Consider the following 17,157-nt stretch of genomic DNA (forward strand, 5'->3'; position numbering starts at 1 on the left):
CAGATGGTCACGCTGAGCGGACCATCCAGACCTTAGAGGATATGTTGAGAGCTTGTACAATTAACTTTAAGGGAAGTTGGGATGATCACTTACCGTTGATAGAGTTTGCTTACAATAACAGTTTCCACTCTAGTATTGGCATGGCTCCGTTTGAAGCCTTATATGGGAGGAAGTGTAGATCACCCATAGGTTGGTTCGAGGTGGGTGAAGCGGCTGTGAGTGGTCCTGATTCGGTATTTAAGGCTATGGAAAAAGTTAAGTTGATTAGGGAAAGGTTGAAAACTGCACAGAGTCGTCAGAAGTCATATGCGGATGTTAGAAGAAGAGACCTTGAGTTTGAAGTTGGTGACCTAGTGTATCTGAAAATTTCACCCATGAGGGGGGTGAAGAGATTTTGAAAGAAGGGGAAGCTTAGTCTCTGTTATGTTGGTCCTTAAAAAATTCTTAGCCGTGTTGGTAAGGTAGCTTATGAGGTCGAGTTGCCTTCCGATTTGTCCTTTGTTCATCCAATATTCCATGTCTCCATGCTTAGAAAGCATATTAGCGATACTGTGGTAGTGGATTCCTCTGTGAGTGTTGACATTCAAGAAAATCTTTCTTTTGATGAGATTCCTGTTGAGATTCTTGATTTTAGTGTCCAAAGACTAAGGAACAAAGAAGTTCCCTTGGTCAAGGTGTTGTGGCGAAACCAATCTGTTGAGGGTGCAACTTGGGAAGCTGAGGTGGATATGCGATCCAAGTATCCGCACCTATTTTCCGCGAACTCCAATCAATCCAAAGGTACCGTTCTTTCCTAAATCATGCACTTTTGATAAAAGTTGCAGTAGTTCAGCTGTCATTTATTATGTGTTCAGCTGTAGTTTCTTAAATTTATGCAATCTATGTTGCATTCGGAGTGAGAAATGATGTGGTGATGAGTCTAATGAATGGTTTCAGCTAAATGCTCTATTCCCTATCTAATCTTGGCATGTCTAGCGTCATTCGAGGATGAATGTTTCCAGGGGGGATGATGTAATACCCTGGGAAATTTTTCGTTGAAATTTTGTGCGTAAACGTGTTAGGTTCTATCTTCTAGAATGAACTATAAATTTTTTCATACAGAATGTCTTAGATTATGACCCACCATTACGTAGAGTATCGAATAATCTTTCCAACGATATATGGATCATCCAAAACGGACACCTGAGCGATGAGTTATGAACATTCCGATCGAACTGTGAATAGTAAAACGTGCAGGAAAAAGTACTGAGGCCTGACGTATATTTGCTCCAACTTTAAACTATCATAACTCTTTGTACATAATGATCTGGGTGATCTACTATATATCAATGAAAATTTCTACGATTCCTCTTTCTAATGAAATTAGTTTCATCCAATTTTTCTATCTGAGCAAAAAGTTATGGTCGATCTACTACAGCCTATCAAAAATGAATTTTTGGGTCAACTTCAAACGATCATAACTCCTCGTACATAATGATCTGGGTGAGATACTATATATCAACGGAAATATATGAGAGTCCTCTTTCTAATGAAATTAGTTTCATCCAATTTGGATATCGGAGTAAAACGTTATGGTTGATCTACTTCAGACTATCAAAACAGTCCACCAAAGGACAGATTCGAGAATTATTTGATTTTTAGGGGCGTTTTGGTCATGTCCCTCACCTACAATCTGTCCAAACCCTATATTAAAGCCTATTAGAAGCATTATATGTGATATTTCATCAAATTCTCTCAAAAAGAAAACCCTAAGCTCCTACATCCAACTTCAAGAACCTCCAAAGTTCACCATTAATTCTGCAAATTTAGTCAAGATTCCAAGTTCCTAGTTCAAGAACTTCAAGAACCTCCAAAGTTCACCATTAATTCTGCAAATTTATTCAAGATTCTAAGTTCCTAGTTGAAGAACTCCAAGAACCATCATTCAAACGCACAATTAACATCTTAAAAACGAGTATGATCTAAAGTTCATCATTCAAGGTATGTGGAGTTTTTCAACAAGAACTCTCTTTCGTTCTTGTGCCCAAAAGTAATTTTCTTTACAAAGACATGATTTTTATTTGACTTTTACGAATTTGAAGCATGAACCCATATATTATGATAATTATTATGAAATCTTGATGTTTATGATTTTGAAAGATGAATTTACGTGTGTGGAGATATAAAGCATGAATCTTGAATGATATTTATCATGATTTTGATATTTGGGTTGTGATTGAAAATTGTATTTTTTTTTTTAGAAAGTGTGTGTTATAAGCACGTTGATGTTGAATATTTGAGATATTTTGAATGATTTGACCTTTTGGTCTTAATGGAGTTGTGTGGATTATAAAGTGATCACTAGTTTGTGTGGATTTGATATCGATAGTCCTACTCTGATGGCAAGGATAGGATGGATCTCCCCAACATGGGTTGTACATTGGACTGCATGTAGCTCACATGGTTTATGTCGGTTATAGGATCTCCTAGTGTGTGTGTGTTTCCTTGTGTCTATGGTGAATGGTGAAGTGATTTGAAAGTGGAATTGTGAAAGTTATTCTTTCAAAAGATTTAAATGATATTTACATTATGAGAATTGATATTCTTGATGAACTGAAAGTGATTGACAAATTATATGATGACTCACATGTGTTATTGTACTTATTTCATCCTCTCATGATTATGATGATTTTCTTCGGGTTATGTGAGTCTTTCATATATCCTGCATATTTCTTATAAATATTTATGATGATGATGTTTATAAAACTGCATACACCCCCATATACTCGGTTTCTTTCCATGGTACTGGCCCACATCTTCGGATGTGGGCCGTATTTTCTCGGAATGTAGGTTCAGGTGCTCAGTTCCAGGTTCGACAGTGATTCTTCGGGCACGCTGTTCTACATCCTCTGTTGTGGTGAGTCCTCATGTTTCGAGGATGTGATGTCTGATGTTGGTTCCATGGAATTATTTATATTTGATAACTAAGTATGAGTCAGTTGGGGCATGTCTCAATGGCTCGTTGGTTTTATTGATTTTCTTAGAGGCTTGTCAGACTAGTATAGATGTTGGGAGTTGACTAATAAGTCATATTTTGTTATCTTTCTGAAATTCTTTTATTCTTAGATGATGATTACTCTGTTGATATTTGAGGGTTATTTATAGAAACCCCGTTGATTTGTGTTGAACTGAATGAAAATGGCTCAAAGGATTGGCTTGGGGCTACTCGTAGCCTCAAGCACCGTGGGACGCTCCGGGACCCATTTTCCGGGGCGTTACCCTACCCACTACCAGCTTTGTCTTAATTTGGAGAAAACACCCCTTCCAGTTAAAAAAGTTAAGGGCCCACCAGGGGCCACACTTTCCATCAGCATTTACACATCTCTAATGGAGGCTACCGTCTCTGCGTCTTCTGGGATGATAACCGATATGCAAAATAGAGCTAATCATCAAGTAGAGCCGATTGACATGACTGATTCGGTCATGTCTATTAACTCAGTTCTTCATAATAATGGCGAGCAAGGCACCGCTGGACACAACTATACTCAAAACCAGTCCAAAAAATACCTGATAGCAATGGCTTCCCAAGTACCCTTGAAGGAACCACTCATCTTTGTCTCCTCACCTCACCCTCCCAAAAGGACCCCTACATCTTGGGCAGAGCTGGCGATGGAAGAAAATACCATTTCCTACTGTGTCATAATAATCCAACCAACCCTCAAAACAAAAACCCAACCAAATTGGTAGGAGGCTACAACGAAGCACAACCATCCATTTTGGAGGAGATACAGAAGTCAAATATAGATATGAAGCAACTCTTGGAAACCTTAGGGGATCTACCAACAGAGTGCTTCATGCTAGAAAGACCCCTTCGAAAAGAGTTCAAAGAGCCATTCAACACAGCTACTATAGTGCTTTGTCCGAGGGAGATGAAAACCCTCAAGTTGATCTTGAGAAATATGACCAACCAATCCCCTGCAGTAGTCTACCTGAGTCCATATTTGGACAAGGCACATCAAGAGAGACTGGAAAAAGGGAAGAACCCAATACTAAACCACCCACCACCTCTATCTGATCTAATAAATCTCATCATCTGGAACACCAGGGGCACCAATAGTCCTGCTTTTAAATGCCACTATGCCACTTTGGTAAAATGTATAAACCTGCTGTTCTTGTTCTGCTGGAAACAAAAATAGTGGATTACACCAACATCATTGAGATGTTTAGATATGACTCACATATGGAGTCAAGTACTGAGGGTTGTAAGGGGGTATAGTGATTATGTGGAAGGAAAATGCTGCTAAACTTTAAAATTTCTCTATATCCCCTCAGGGTATCGACACTATCATCAAGGTACACTCTGATCCTACTCCCTGGCTTTTGTCTGCTATTCATGCTATCTCGAATCACAACCTTAGAACCACTCTTTGGGAGAAGTTGTACCAGATATCCTCCAACTACAAAGGGGATTGGTTAATTGGTGGGGACTTCAGTGAAGTCCTCAAAGATAATAAGAAACTTGGAGGGCTCCCCATAAATAATAATAGAGCTAGTCAGTTTTGGGATTGCTTAAACTTTTGCAATATGGTGGACCTTGGCTTTAGGGGATGCAAGTATACCTGGACCAATAGGAGACATAGGAATAGACTTACCCTTATCTAGGAAAGGTTAGATAGATATGTTGCCAATAAATTTTAGATAAAACATTTCCCTGAGTGTTTGGTAACCCATCTACCTAGAACCAAGTCTGATCATCGTCCCCTCCTGTTATCCTTGAGCAACAGGCCCCAGGGTACCCATACCAAACCCTTTAGGTTTGAACCAATGTGGTGTAACCATGATTTTTTTCCTACGCTGGTTCAACAATGCTTTAACCAGGAATCAGATCCACACCAAGCTGTCACCTCTTTCCAGCTTCAAGCTTCCTAGTGGAACAAGCAAGTCTTTGGAAACATCTTCATCAAAATAAAAAATATTTAGGCAAGACTTGATGCTATCCAAAGATCTGGAGCCTACCACACTATCAAATTCTTGCACAATCTCAAAAATAAGCTGCTCCATGAGCTCGATGCCATTCTCAAATGTGAGAAGGATTTTTGAAAAACCAAGTCTAGAATAACCTGGCTCATAGAGGGTGATGCTAACACTTCTTTCTTCCATGCTTCCACTCTCAACAAAAGAAGAAGGAACAAAATAAATGAGCTTGTGGATGAGGTTGGTAATATATATAGAGGTGAATAGGACATTGTAGAACATGTGCTTCAATACTTTACCAATATTTACACCACTAGCTTAACCCAATGCCCTAACTCTGAATTCACCCCATACGTAGCTCCAATGCAATTTCTCATGAACTCTAAGCATCCCTAGCTGCACCTCTCAAAGACACTGAGATTCTTCTGACTATCAAATCCTTCTAACCCATGAAGGCTCCTAAACTTAATGGGCTCTATCCCTTCTTCTGTCAAAAGTTCTGGGATGACATTAGCCCCAAGACCATAACTTTTTACAAAGACGTCTTTCAGAAGGGTATCATGCCTACTGAACATAACAACACCCTTATCTGCTTGATTCCAAAATATAGGAATGCCTCTAATTTGAAAAACTTCAAACCTATTGGTTTCTGTAACACTAGCTACAAGATTGTCACCAAGATCATTGCCAATAGAGTTAAGCCTGTCCTTCAAAGCATCATAAGTCCCAATCAAGCTAGTTTCCTTGCTAATAGAAGACCTTCTGATCATGCTATCATTATCCTAGAGTACATCACCCACTTTAAAAAAATAAAAGGGGAAAAGGCCAGAATGATTCTCAAGATTGATCTTGAAAAAACCTTTGACAAATTGAAATGATCTTTTATAAAAGGCACCCTTCTCTTTTTTGGTATGCCTGAAAGCCTTTACAGACTCATTCTTTCTTATATCACCACCTCCTCTATTGCTATTCTGGTGAATGGGAGAAGAACAAACTTCTTTAACCCTTCTAAGGGCATCAGGCAGGAAGATCCCCTCTCCCCGTACATTTTTATCATGTGTATGGAAAGACTTTCAAGAGGTATAGAAGCTGAGGTCAGGAGAGAAAATTGGACCCCCATTAGCATCTCCCCCAAAGGTCCCCAACTTTCTCACCTATTCTTTGCAGATAACCTCACACTTTTTGCCAGAGCAGATACTAGAAACTGTCAAACCATTGCTAGAATTCTTCAAAACTTCTCTGCTATCTCTGAACAAACTAACAATAATCAGAAATCTAGGGTTATCTACTCTGCAAATTGCACTCCCCAAGTGGTGAATCAATATACTCAAGCCCTTAACATCCAGCCTAGCCAACACTTTGGCAAATATCTTAGCTACACCATCTTCTCAGGCAAGCCTAAGAATAATGACTTTCAGTTCATTATACACAATATGAATTCTAGTCTTGCAGGCTAGAAAACCAAATTCTTAAACATGGCTGGCAGGTCTGTCTTAGCCAAGTCCACCCTTAGTACGATGCCTACCCACCTCATGCACTGCATTAAGCTCCCCAATAGAATTACTCAAATAATCAACAAGATCCAAAGAGACTTTTTTTGGGGTAGTAGTAATGAGAAAAAGAAGCTCAACCTCCTTAACTTGGATAGTTTAACTGCTGATAAGAAATATGGGGGCCTGGGCCTCCACAAAACCAAACTCAAAAATAGAGCTCTCCACGCTGGTTTGGCATGGAGACTGTTCAATCATCTCACTAGTTTGTAGCGCCAAACTCTTCTTGCCAAGTACTACGAGCCTAGTAGACAAGTGCCCAGTAAATCCCCCTCATCTAGAACCTGGAAAACATTAGAAGGGGTTGGAAAGACTGTTACTTGGGCATTAGATGAAGAATAGGCAAGGGAGACAGGGTAAATTTTTACCAAGACTCCTGGATACCCCAATTTCAAATCCTTTCTAAAATCCTTCATGGTCCCTTAAACAAGCAAGAGCACAATACCACTATCAAGGATATCCTTATTGGGGGAACTTGGGACTTCAGTAACTCTCCTTTAAAATTCCCAACACTATTCAGAATATCATCCTCAGCCACCAAGTTACCCTGAAAGGAAACATTGATGATAAGGTTCTTTGGAATCTCAGAACTACTGGAAACTTCACCACTAGTACCATGTACTCCTGTCTTAACACCCAAAATAACAGTACCACTATAGATAAAAACTTCTTCCCTATCTGGTAAGAAGAAGCCCCCAATAAAACCAAAATGTTCCTATGGCTTCTCTTGCATAAAAGACTCCCTACTAATGCCTACCTTCACCATATTGGCATCAATATCCCTCCTCTATGCCACTTCTACAATCACAACAATGAAGATACAAACCATATATGTTTTCATTGTAGGAATGACACTCTTTTCTGGCAAAACATTATTCACAGAAGTACATACAAGCCACCCCTCCTTGGGAATACCATCAATGATTCTAATTGGCACATATGGTGAGGAAAAATGCACTCCAAACTATTTAACTCTTGGCTAATATGGGGCACTCTCTTACCCCATTATCTTAGGGAAATCTGGCTCAATAGGAATAATAACCTATTTAACAATAACCATACTTTCACTAATGTGGAAAATGCCATTGCAAATGCCATGAAATTTGTGTTGCTGAGAAATTCATCCTTAAAACACATGAACTCACATCATACCATCAGCATTAGATGGAATTCCTTGCAACTAGGGACCATTACGCTTAACATCGATGGTTCCACCAAGGGAAACCCTGGACATGGAGGTTTGGGTGGGGTTTTCAGAGACCATACAGGAAACTGGATATTGGGCTTCTACCAGCACCTCCCCTACACTAACCCAATAACGGATGAAATACAAGCCATCCAATGAGGGCTCCAGCTCGCCAAACACCACAATATTAGTAAATTTGAAATTGAATCTGATTCTCTGGCTGCTATTAAAATCCTTCAAAAGGATCACCCTTTGTACCATGACCTTGTTGTTGAGTGCAGGACATTGCTGATGGACCTGGGAGAAACACCCCCAATGCAGGAATTTATAGAACAAAATCTAGTGGCGGATCGACTAGCTAATGAGGGCTTAGCCATTTAATTTATAGAAAAGCTGATCTCTGCATCAATGCCACCTTCTTTTGTATTAAGCTATCTTCTAGATGATATCAGTGGGAAAACTTTTAGACGTGTTGTTAAACACCATATTTTGGGTCCTATGGAGACCAGTGAAAACTATTTATCATGCCCACAGGGTTGGGATATGGCCCTGACTAAATCTTTTGTTACTTCTATGAACAAAAGGAGTGTTAACCCTCTCCCTTCCGACTAAACTCAATACAACTGCTACTCTTATTGACCAAAGAAAATATACCATATATAGTGAATATCTGCTTTATCATATATAGTGAATATCTACTTTATCATATATTGTGTATGTCTATTTATGGAAAAGTTACAAATCCCAAGGTTAGTTTTTCCCTAAAAATAAAGGAGTTTTATTTTATTGTAATTCATCCCTCAGTAATCCCTCAAGAAAAATAAGAATTACTTTCTCTTCTCTGTATTTTTCTCCTTCTTTCTTTGTATTTCATAACACGTTATTAGCATGAGACTCTACCAAACAAGATGAAATTATAAATCTATAGGTAATTTTAAGGTTAGTAATTCCTTATGTTATCTATCTTTTGTTACTAATAAGATAATTATTGTTGAATTTGAGAAAAAGTAATTGGTTTGGAACCATTTATGTTTTAAATTTATTCTTCAAGAATAATATTATCAAAAGGGATGATAATATGTTGGGTTTAAGTCCCATCGATTTATGCCTAAGACGCCTTTATATGGGTAAGACGTTGAGTTTGAATCTCAATGCACCATATTGATGATATTATGATGGCTAAGATAAAATAATGTATTTTTAATGAAAAATCATGAAATATGTCCCATTGAATATGCTCCATTCTATGAAGTGAATGTGGTAGCAATATATGGTAAGTCCGAAATATGACAACTTACTTCATTTTTGAAGTGTATATGTGATAGCAGTGCATAATATCACAATTTCATTCTTGAAGTGTATGTGATAGCGGTGCATAATATTTCTGAAAGAAGACAAGTGACTGAATGCACGAATATATGCGTGGAAGGACAATATGATAATGATCTTCAAGAGTGATGATATTTTCACACACATATTATGATCATCAGATATTTTAGAGAAAAATTCTCTACAGTATATGTACGCCTCAATTTGCTCTTTGCTCTTGAAGTAGCAATATCATAAAAGAGGTTATAAGCTATCATAATTTGATAGGCTTAAGGCACTATTATATTCCATTCATGGGGAATGAGAAACTTATTAATGTAAACATGCACTTGATTATGATGGTATCCCAACCCACCCCCGAAAGAGGCTGAATAATTGAGAAGAGTTATTTTAAAATCTACTTTCAAAGTAGTAAATTTGAAATTTATTCATGTAATAGTAAATCTGAAATTTACTAAAGCAAAAAAATACATGTCATGGCAAACTTGGAGTTCACTAGTATAAAAGTTCATAAATTTACATAAACGATTGCGACATTACAAAGATGTGCATAATGAGTATTGAACATATATTGAAGAATTAGAAAATTCTTCATTACTTTTGATGTTACTTGTTCTCATGATAAGTTGGTTGGACCAATTTATTTTGGGATTGGATCCCTTAAAATATGAAAAGTATAAAAGGCGAATAAGAGCCCATTCACCTATAATGTGATATGTTGTAAAGATGCATCAATAAGATGATTACATGTACATTTATTGTCAACCTGAAGTTTGATATTCATAAAGTTGCTTGTTCAATAAAATTGAGTTAAGAGCATAACTTTCAGATTGTATAATTAAGATAATTTATCTTGATGATGGTGTTTTAGCATCAAATACCTTCAATAAATAGCTAAACCATTGCTGATGAGAACAAAGCTTTATGTGTTGGTCTGAAGTATGATATGTTGCATACAACAAGAAGTGCATGCATTAGATCAATAAATTATGATTATTTCTTTCCTCTCAATTGGTTCAAGGTCAGGAACCAACTATTTCATCTAATAGTTTTGATATACATGACAACTAATAAATATACCATGATGTACAAAGATGTATTCCTCAAAGAAAATGGAAGATGTATGTTAGTTTTCCTAACATAAGGAGGGGGGGCTTATAAGTAGGTATGAAATATGTTAGGAATTATCGTCAGATCCTTATTCAAAAGATAATTCAAGTCAAATGCTAAAAACATCTCATATTTAGCTGCAAGTGCTCCTATTTTGTGTCCCTAAAGGACAAAGTCTATGCATATATGAAGTGTGGTAGGCCAATCGATTCCAAATAAAATCTTGAAAAGAATAAGGAGCAAATAATCATAGTAAGAAGGCAATGTGCTCTTGAAGATCCTACAACATAACACTTCATGAAACCTTATGAGAGGTTTAGGTACCTGAAAATAATGAAGTAATGAGATTTCAAAATGTTATGCCATACTGTGAATTGATACAAAATGATATATCATCAATGATATCTTTGATACAATATTGATGCAATATTGTAAAAGATTACGAGGATCCAAATTTTACGTTTATTTAAGTATGCTGACGTAGAAACGTTTATCAAGTAACCTGAAAGGATGCATTTTGATAAGCGTAAAACTTATTTGATTTGCAGTCCAGACACTTAAAGATGTTACGCTTGACATGTTGGATATTATCACTTGACAAAAATCCCTATTAAAATCCCTAAATAATTCAAAATGCCTGAAGCATATAAAGTTTCTGAGAAACTTCTTATTATTCTTATAAGGGATAAATTGATGGTTTGAATATTATTGAAACTCTTGGAGAGTTTCCTAAAATAATAGATTATTTGCTGAAATAAGAAATATATCCATCTGAATTGGTTATAAATTACCATATCTTAGTGCAATTGGTGCACTCATGTATCTTGCAAATACTACAAGGCTTGATATAGCCTTTTCAGTTAATTTGTTAGCAAGGTTGCAGTTCCGATCTTATTGGTCATCTTGATGTTGGGTACTTATTTTACCAGAAAAAAGCTCGATCTCAAATAAGCTATGTGTTCATATGTGGTGGTACTGCCATATCTTGGAGATATACAAAGCAGTCTATCATAGTCACTTCATTGAATCATGTTGGGATAATAGTTATTTATGAAGCAAGCCGAGAATGTGTATGGTTAAGGCATAATATATCTCATTCGAGAAAAATATTATTTGAAATATGACAATATACCCACAATCTTATATGAAGATAATGCAGCATGCATAGCATAACTTAAGGGAGGAGCCATAAAAGGAGATAGAACGAAGCATATTTCGTCAAAGCTTTTTTACATACATGAGCTCCAAAAGAATGGTGATATTAACATGCAGTAGATTCGTTCAAGTGACAATGTGGTTGATTTATTCACCAAGTCTCCATCAATAACAACTTTCAAGAAAATGGTACACAAGATCGGAATGCAAAGGTTTAAGCATATTCTCATTAAGGGGAGTTAGTACGCGCTGTACTATTTTTCTCTTACGAGGTTTTATCCCACTGGGTTTTCCTTGTAAGATTTTTAATGAGGTGACATTTATGCATATTATCTATCAATTAGACATTCAAGGGGGAGTGTTATAAATGTACCATATATAGTGAATGTCTATTTTATCATATATAGTGAGTACCTACTTTACCATATATTGTGTATGTCTATTTATGAAAAAGTTACAAACCTCAAGGTTAGTTTTTCCCTATAAATAAAGGTGTTTTCCTTCATTGTAATTCATCCCTCAATAACCCCTCAAGAGAAATAAGAATTACTCCCTCTTATCTGTATTTTTCTTTTTCTTCGCTTTATATTTCATAACAGGGATGACAATGTTATGATTAATGTTGGGTTTAACAATGAAAAAAAGTTATAGTCAATTAATTATTAATGAAGGATGGGTGAATTTTAGTGTTATGTATTTGAACAAATTTTAATCATTCGAAAGTTTTATGAAAGGGAAAGACCTTGAAAAATTATCTTGCATTTGGATCTTTCAGTTGAGTTGTGTGTATGCTCCTAATTGAATATTTGTTGATTGTTATTTGGACATGCTTGAAATTAATGATATTTAGATTATTGAGATTTGTATAAATAATTATTAAAAGTTTACCCGATGAAATTGTCTTGTGACTTTAAGTGTACTTGTAAACTTAGTACATCATATTGTATCTTGAGAGATAGTGTGAATTTGATAAAATATACCTAATATGGTTATGTAGGATTGGGTGCCATGCTGGTACAAATATGATATTGATATTACTTGTTTATGGAGGATCGGGTACCACGCCGGTACGTATATGTATATTGAAATTACTTGTTTATAGAGGATCAGGTACCACTCTTGTACGGATATACATATTGATATTACTTGTTTATGGAGGATCGGGTACCACATTGGTATGAATATGATATTGATGTTACTTGTTTATGGAGGATCAAGTATCACGTCGGTATGCATATGATATTGATATTACTTATTATTTGGGATCAGATACAACACTGGTATAGTACATAAACATAGATTGTTCCTGCAGGTCATGACTATTTTGGAAAAAATAAGTCCCATAACATGTGTGTACATATTTGTGTTGAATTTGAGAGATTGTATGGGTTATTGAGCATATAGCGAGCTAATGGTATTCTAATTGTGAGTTTTAGAAGGATGTGATTGTTATTTATGATATTGTTGTTGATTCTGTGGATGTTTATAGTATGGTTGGTACTCTTGATGGTTATGTGGCTTGTTTGAGAGTATTATTTGACCTGTTATTGTTATATTATTGATTCATTGGATATTTTTTATGTGACGAAGCCTGCCTACTTGTTATTTGATTTATGTTGTGTACATGCTATTAAATTGAGTTGGCCTATTATACCTACTAGTACATGGTGGTTTGTACTGATACTTCCCTGTACTTTTTTTTTATTGAGTGTAGAAAGTGTTCCAGAGGCTCAAACTTAACCTAACTACTAGAGTTTGATAGCAGATCGTAATTCAAGGGTGAACACTCCGTCTCCAGGCTGCCATTGGTCACCCTATTTGTTCTTGTCCATCTTTTGGGCAATGAAACATTCTTTATTTATTTTATTTTTGCATATCTCTTTTAGACATGATCTTTGTTAGGAGTTTATGTACGATGACTTTTGGGTCTTGGGGATTTCAGTGAGTAGCTTGTTGATTTTTCATTGATAATAATTAGCTCCTGATTATTGTTATTAAGTTGGTTTAATGATAATATTGTTTAATATTAACTAAGTGATTGAGTAATGGTTCGATTTAGATGGTTGTCCCACAGGAAGATTAGTGCGGGTTCCACTTATGGCTTTTTGGATTGTGACAAAGTTGCTATTAGAGCCCTAGTTTCATCGATCTAGTCGTATAAGAACATGTACAGTAGAGTCTTGCGGAATGGTATAGAGACATCTGTACTTTTCTTCGAGAGTCTATAGGACACTAGACAAATTCAAATTCTTCTTTATTTCATGCTATTACTTGATTTCAATTGGTATATGATGATTCTAATTGGTATCTGACTTCTTTCACTCTTATTATTGTAGATGGTAAGAACACAAACAAATGGAGCAAGATTTAAGGTGCTTGAACCGGCTACTGTAGCTGCAGTTCGAGCTAGAGAACAGGCATGGGAAGGAAAATGAAGAGGACAGATAGCTATGCCCACTAGGGGTAGAGCTCAGGCTGTGAGACCAACTAGAGATAGGCCAGCATCTCCTCGCCATATGAGGATATACCTGGGATGACAGAGGATGGAGTGATTCCAGTACCGAATGATAGAATGCCGGTTTATGATGGGGTTGCACCAGTTCAAGGAGGTGTAACTCAGATTCAGATTACTTCTGCTGTGATTCAATAGGTTTTAAGTTTTCTAAGTGGTTTGGAAGGAACAGGGACTATGCCCGTAGTACCCGCAGTTCAACATCCAAGGTTACAATATGCTTCTACTATAGCTCCTCAGATGGAAGAAGCGACAGGGTCAGATATTTTTTTGAGACAGGTAGTAGGTTTGGTGATGGCTGGAGATGAGCATAATTTATTCTGTAAGTTCATCAATATGAAGCCTTTTGTTTTTTATGGAACTAAGTTTGAGGATACCTACGAGTTTCTTGTTGACCATCATGAGAGGCTTCACAAGATGGGTGTGGTGGAGAGTATGGTGTAGAATTGGTTACTTTTTAGTTTCATGAGGATGCTAAAATGTGTGGAGAGATTATGTAGAGTGTAGGGATGCAGGTTTACCTCCTTTTACTTGGACTCAGTTTTTCTATTAAAGTACATGCCTCATACTTTGAGAGATATAAAAATAAATGAGTTTACTAATCTTAAGTAGAGGAATATGTTAGTTGTGCCTATGAGGCCAAATTCCGTTCATTGTCTCGGTATGCATCTTACTTGTTGAAAACTGAGAAGAAGAGGATTCATCTTTTTATGAAATGTTTGAGTAAAGGTCTCCAAAGTTTTGCTCTTCTATGACATCTCTAAGTAGGTTTTTCTAGGAGATGGTTGATTTTGTCAAGAAGGTGGAAGGCGTAAGACAAGAAGGTTATGCCAAGGCATTAGAAAAGAAGGCTCGCAGAGGAGGCAGTTTCAATAGTTCTTATTATAGGGGTCAAAGTTCACAAGGATACCCTGCCTGCCCCATTCAGTTAGTGATACAGGTGTCTGTTGGTGGTTCATCAGGAGCTAGCCAACCATTCTTAGACTTTGGTGGTTACCTCGCTTTATCTTCATCAGCCTAGTGCCCTACCTTGGATCGTATATGTTATGAGTGCGGTGGAGTTGGCCATATCAGGAGGTTTCGTCCTAATGTGAGGTAGTTTGGTTAGTCTAGCCACCACAAGGCTCCTAGAGCTATAGTTTCAGCAGGTAGGAGAGGATGTAATAATGGTAGAGTTCATCTACAAGGTGTTCGTGGTGGTCATCAGGAAGGTAGGGGTGGTACTCATCCCCATTCAGGTGGATCTTAGCATAGCAGTTGTTATATTCAGACTGGTGGTAGGGCTCTGTAATACCCTAAAAAATCCAAACCAATATTAGAGCCATGTACCAAGCTCATGCAGAGTACATCATGGTTATTTTATAGTTTTATGAGTAGGTTAGATGTATATTAAGGCTTCAAATAAATTCCAACTATCAGACGAATCAAAACATTTCTTACCGATTGAATTCTTGAGAAGGATATTGGTATAGTCAACTTTAAACAAGCATATATCTCATTATACTTGGAATTTTTGATCTCATGACCTATCAACAGATAGATAATTGAATTATCTTTCCAATGATAGCAATTTTACCTAAATCCAATATTGGAGCAAAGAGTTATTCCTATTTTACTCCAGCATGTCAGGCTGGAAACAGTGTGACGACTCGTGGTAGCTTACCACATTTGTGATACCCTACCACGAAGGTCGTCAGCCTTAGGCAGAAACCAGCTCCTAAGTGATAACATTCGTGGTAGCTTACCACATTTGTGACACCCTATCACGAAGGTCGTTAGCCTTAGGCAGAAACCAGCTCCTAAGTGATGACATTCATGGTAGCTTACCACATTTGTGATGCCCTACTACTAAGGTCATCAGACTTAGGCAGAAACCATCAATTCCAGCTTCTGTGTGATGATATTTTTTGACGGCTTACCACATTTTTGACGCCTTGTCACAAATGTCGTCAGCTATTATTTTCAGCAACTAGGAATTTATTTCATAAGGGTATTTTGGTATTTTTCTTCACCTTCCATGACTGATAACCCTAAAGAGGCATAATTTTTCCCATTTTTCTTCAGTTAAGCATCTTAAAAACCCGCTCTTAAACTCTCAACCACAAGATTAGGGTTTTCTCTCAAGATCATCTCCTTAAGAGCAAGCCTAAGGAATTCTTCAAGAACCTTCAGAAACATTAGATCTCCTTCAAGATTCAATCACTAAGGTATGCATATTGTTCATCTATGGATCCAATCCATTCATAGAGCTCAAGAACCGTGTTTTAAATATTATTTGGTAAACTTTTTGTGGTGATATGAGTATGTACATGTTGACGATTGTTGTTCAAGTTTCAATATGGTGTCTAAAGGTGTTTTCATGGAACATATATGTTTGTTAATTGAAAACCATGAACTTTAGGTGGTTTAATATGGTGCAAGTATGAAACCCACCTATGCCTTAAAGAATGCATGCAAGGTGTTTGATGAAATGCTTAGGATGCTAGAAATTCATATTTGTATGGTTCTATGATGTCTAAATGACAAATTCATGTTAGCTATATACTTTAATATGAATTCCATGCTTTTCATGTGTTGCTATTGTGGTGGTATGAAACATGCAAGATAATGGAGATATACAATATGTACACGAAATATATCCATGCATTCCCTACAATGTTTAAGATGTTGAATAACTATATGAAATATGATATCCCCTACTTATGATATTATGAATTGTGGACTCAAATCTTATGATCAAGTCATGTCATGTGTGTCAGTTTCCTTCTATCGAGTCCTGGAGATATTCGTACCCGAAAAACATAGTTTTGTGCCTAGAGCCATGTCATGTTGTCATGATAATCTCAGTCAAGCTATAATCTATAGAACTCAGTCAGTCATATGACTCAGGAAACCTCAGAAATCTTATGATCCCAGTTAACTCTCAGATAATAGTACTACTCCGTCAGTCAATGAAAGTGAGTTAATCTATCCATGTACAGTCAGTTGAATCGTGTTTAGTCTTTTCAGATGGGAGTAGAAGTTAACACCGAGTGAACTCAAGGATGGGGACTTACCTACTAGTTTAGGGTGTGTTTCTTAGCAGTCATCCTTATGTTCCAGAACTACGTAGCCAGCGTAGGTTGAGACATCTTAGCCTATTAGATTAGGGTTGATGAGGTGGCTTAACTTGTTAGTTTAGAGTTCCACAGTTCTCACTTTGAGTACCTGCCAGATAAGGGTCACTCACAACTGTCCTTACCAGTGGCATGATATTGATGTCCCTCTAGTCGGGGCAGAGATTGGACCCCAGCTTAGCCATAATGGTATACATGAGGCATGTCGATTAAATAACTACCTCCCACAGTTTTAGTATCAGTCTC

Source organism: Capsicum annuum, chromosome 7 (assembly GCF_002878395.1).
Source record: "Capsicum annuum cultivar UCD-10X-F1 chromosome 7, UCD10Xv1.1, whole genome shotgun sequence".
NCBI lineage: Eukaryota > Viridiplantae > Streptophyta > Magnoliopsida > Solanales > Solanaceae > Capsicum > Capsicum annuum.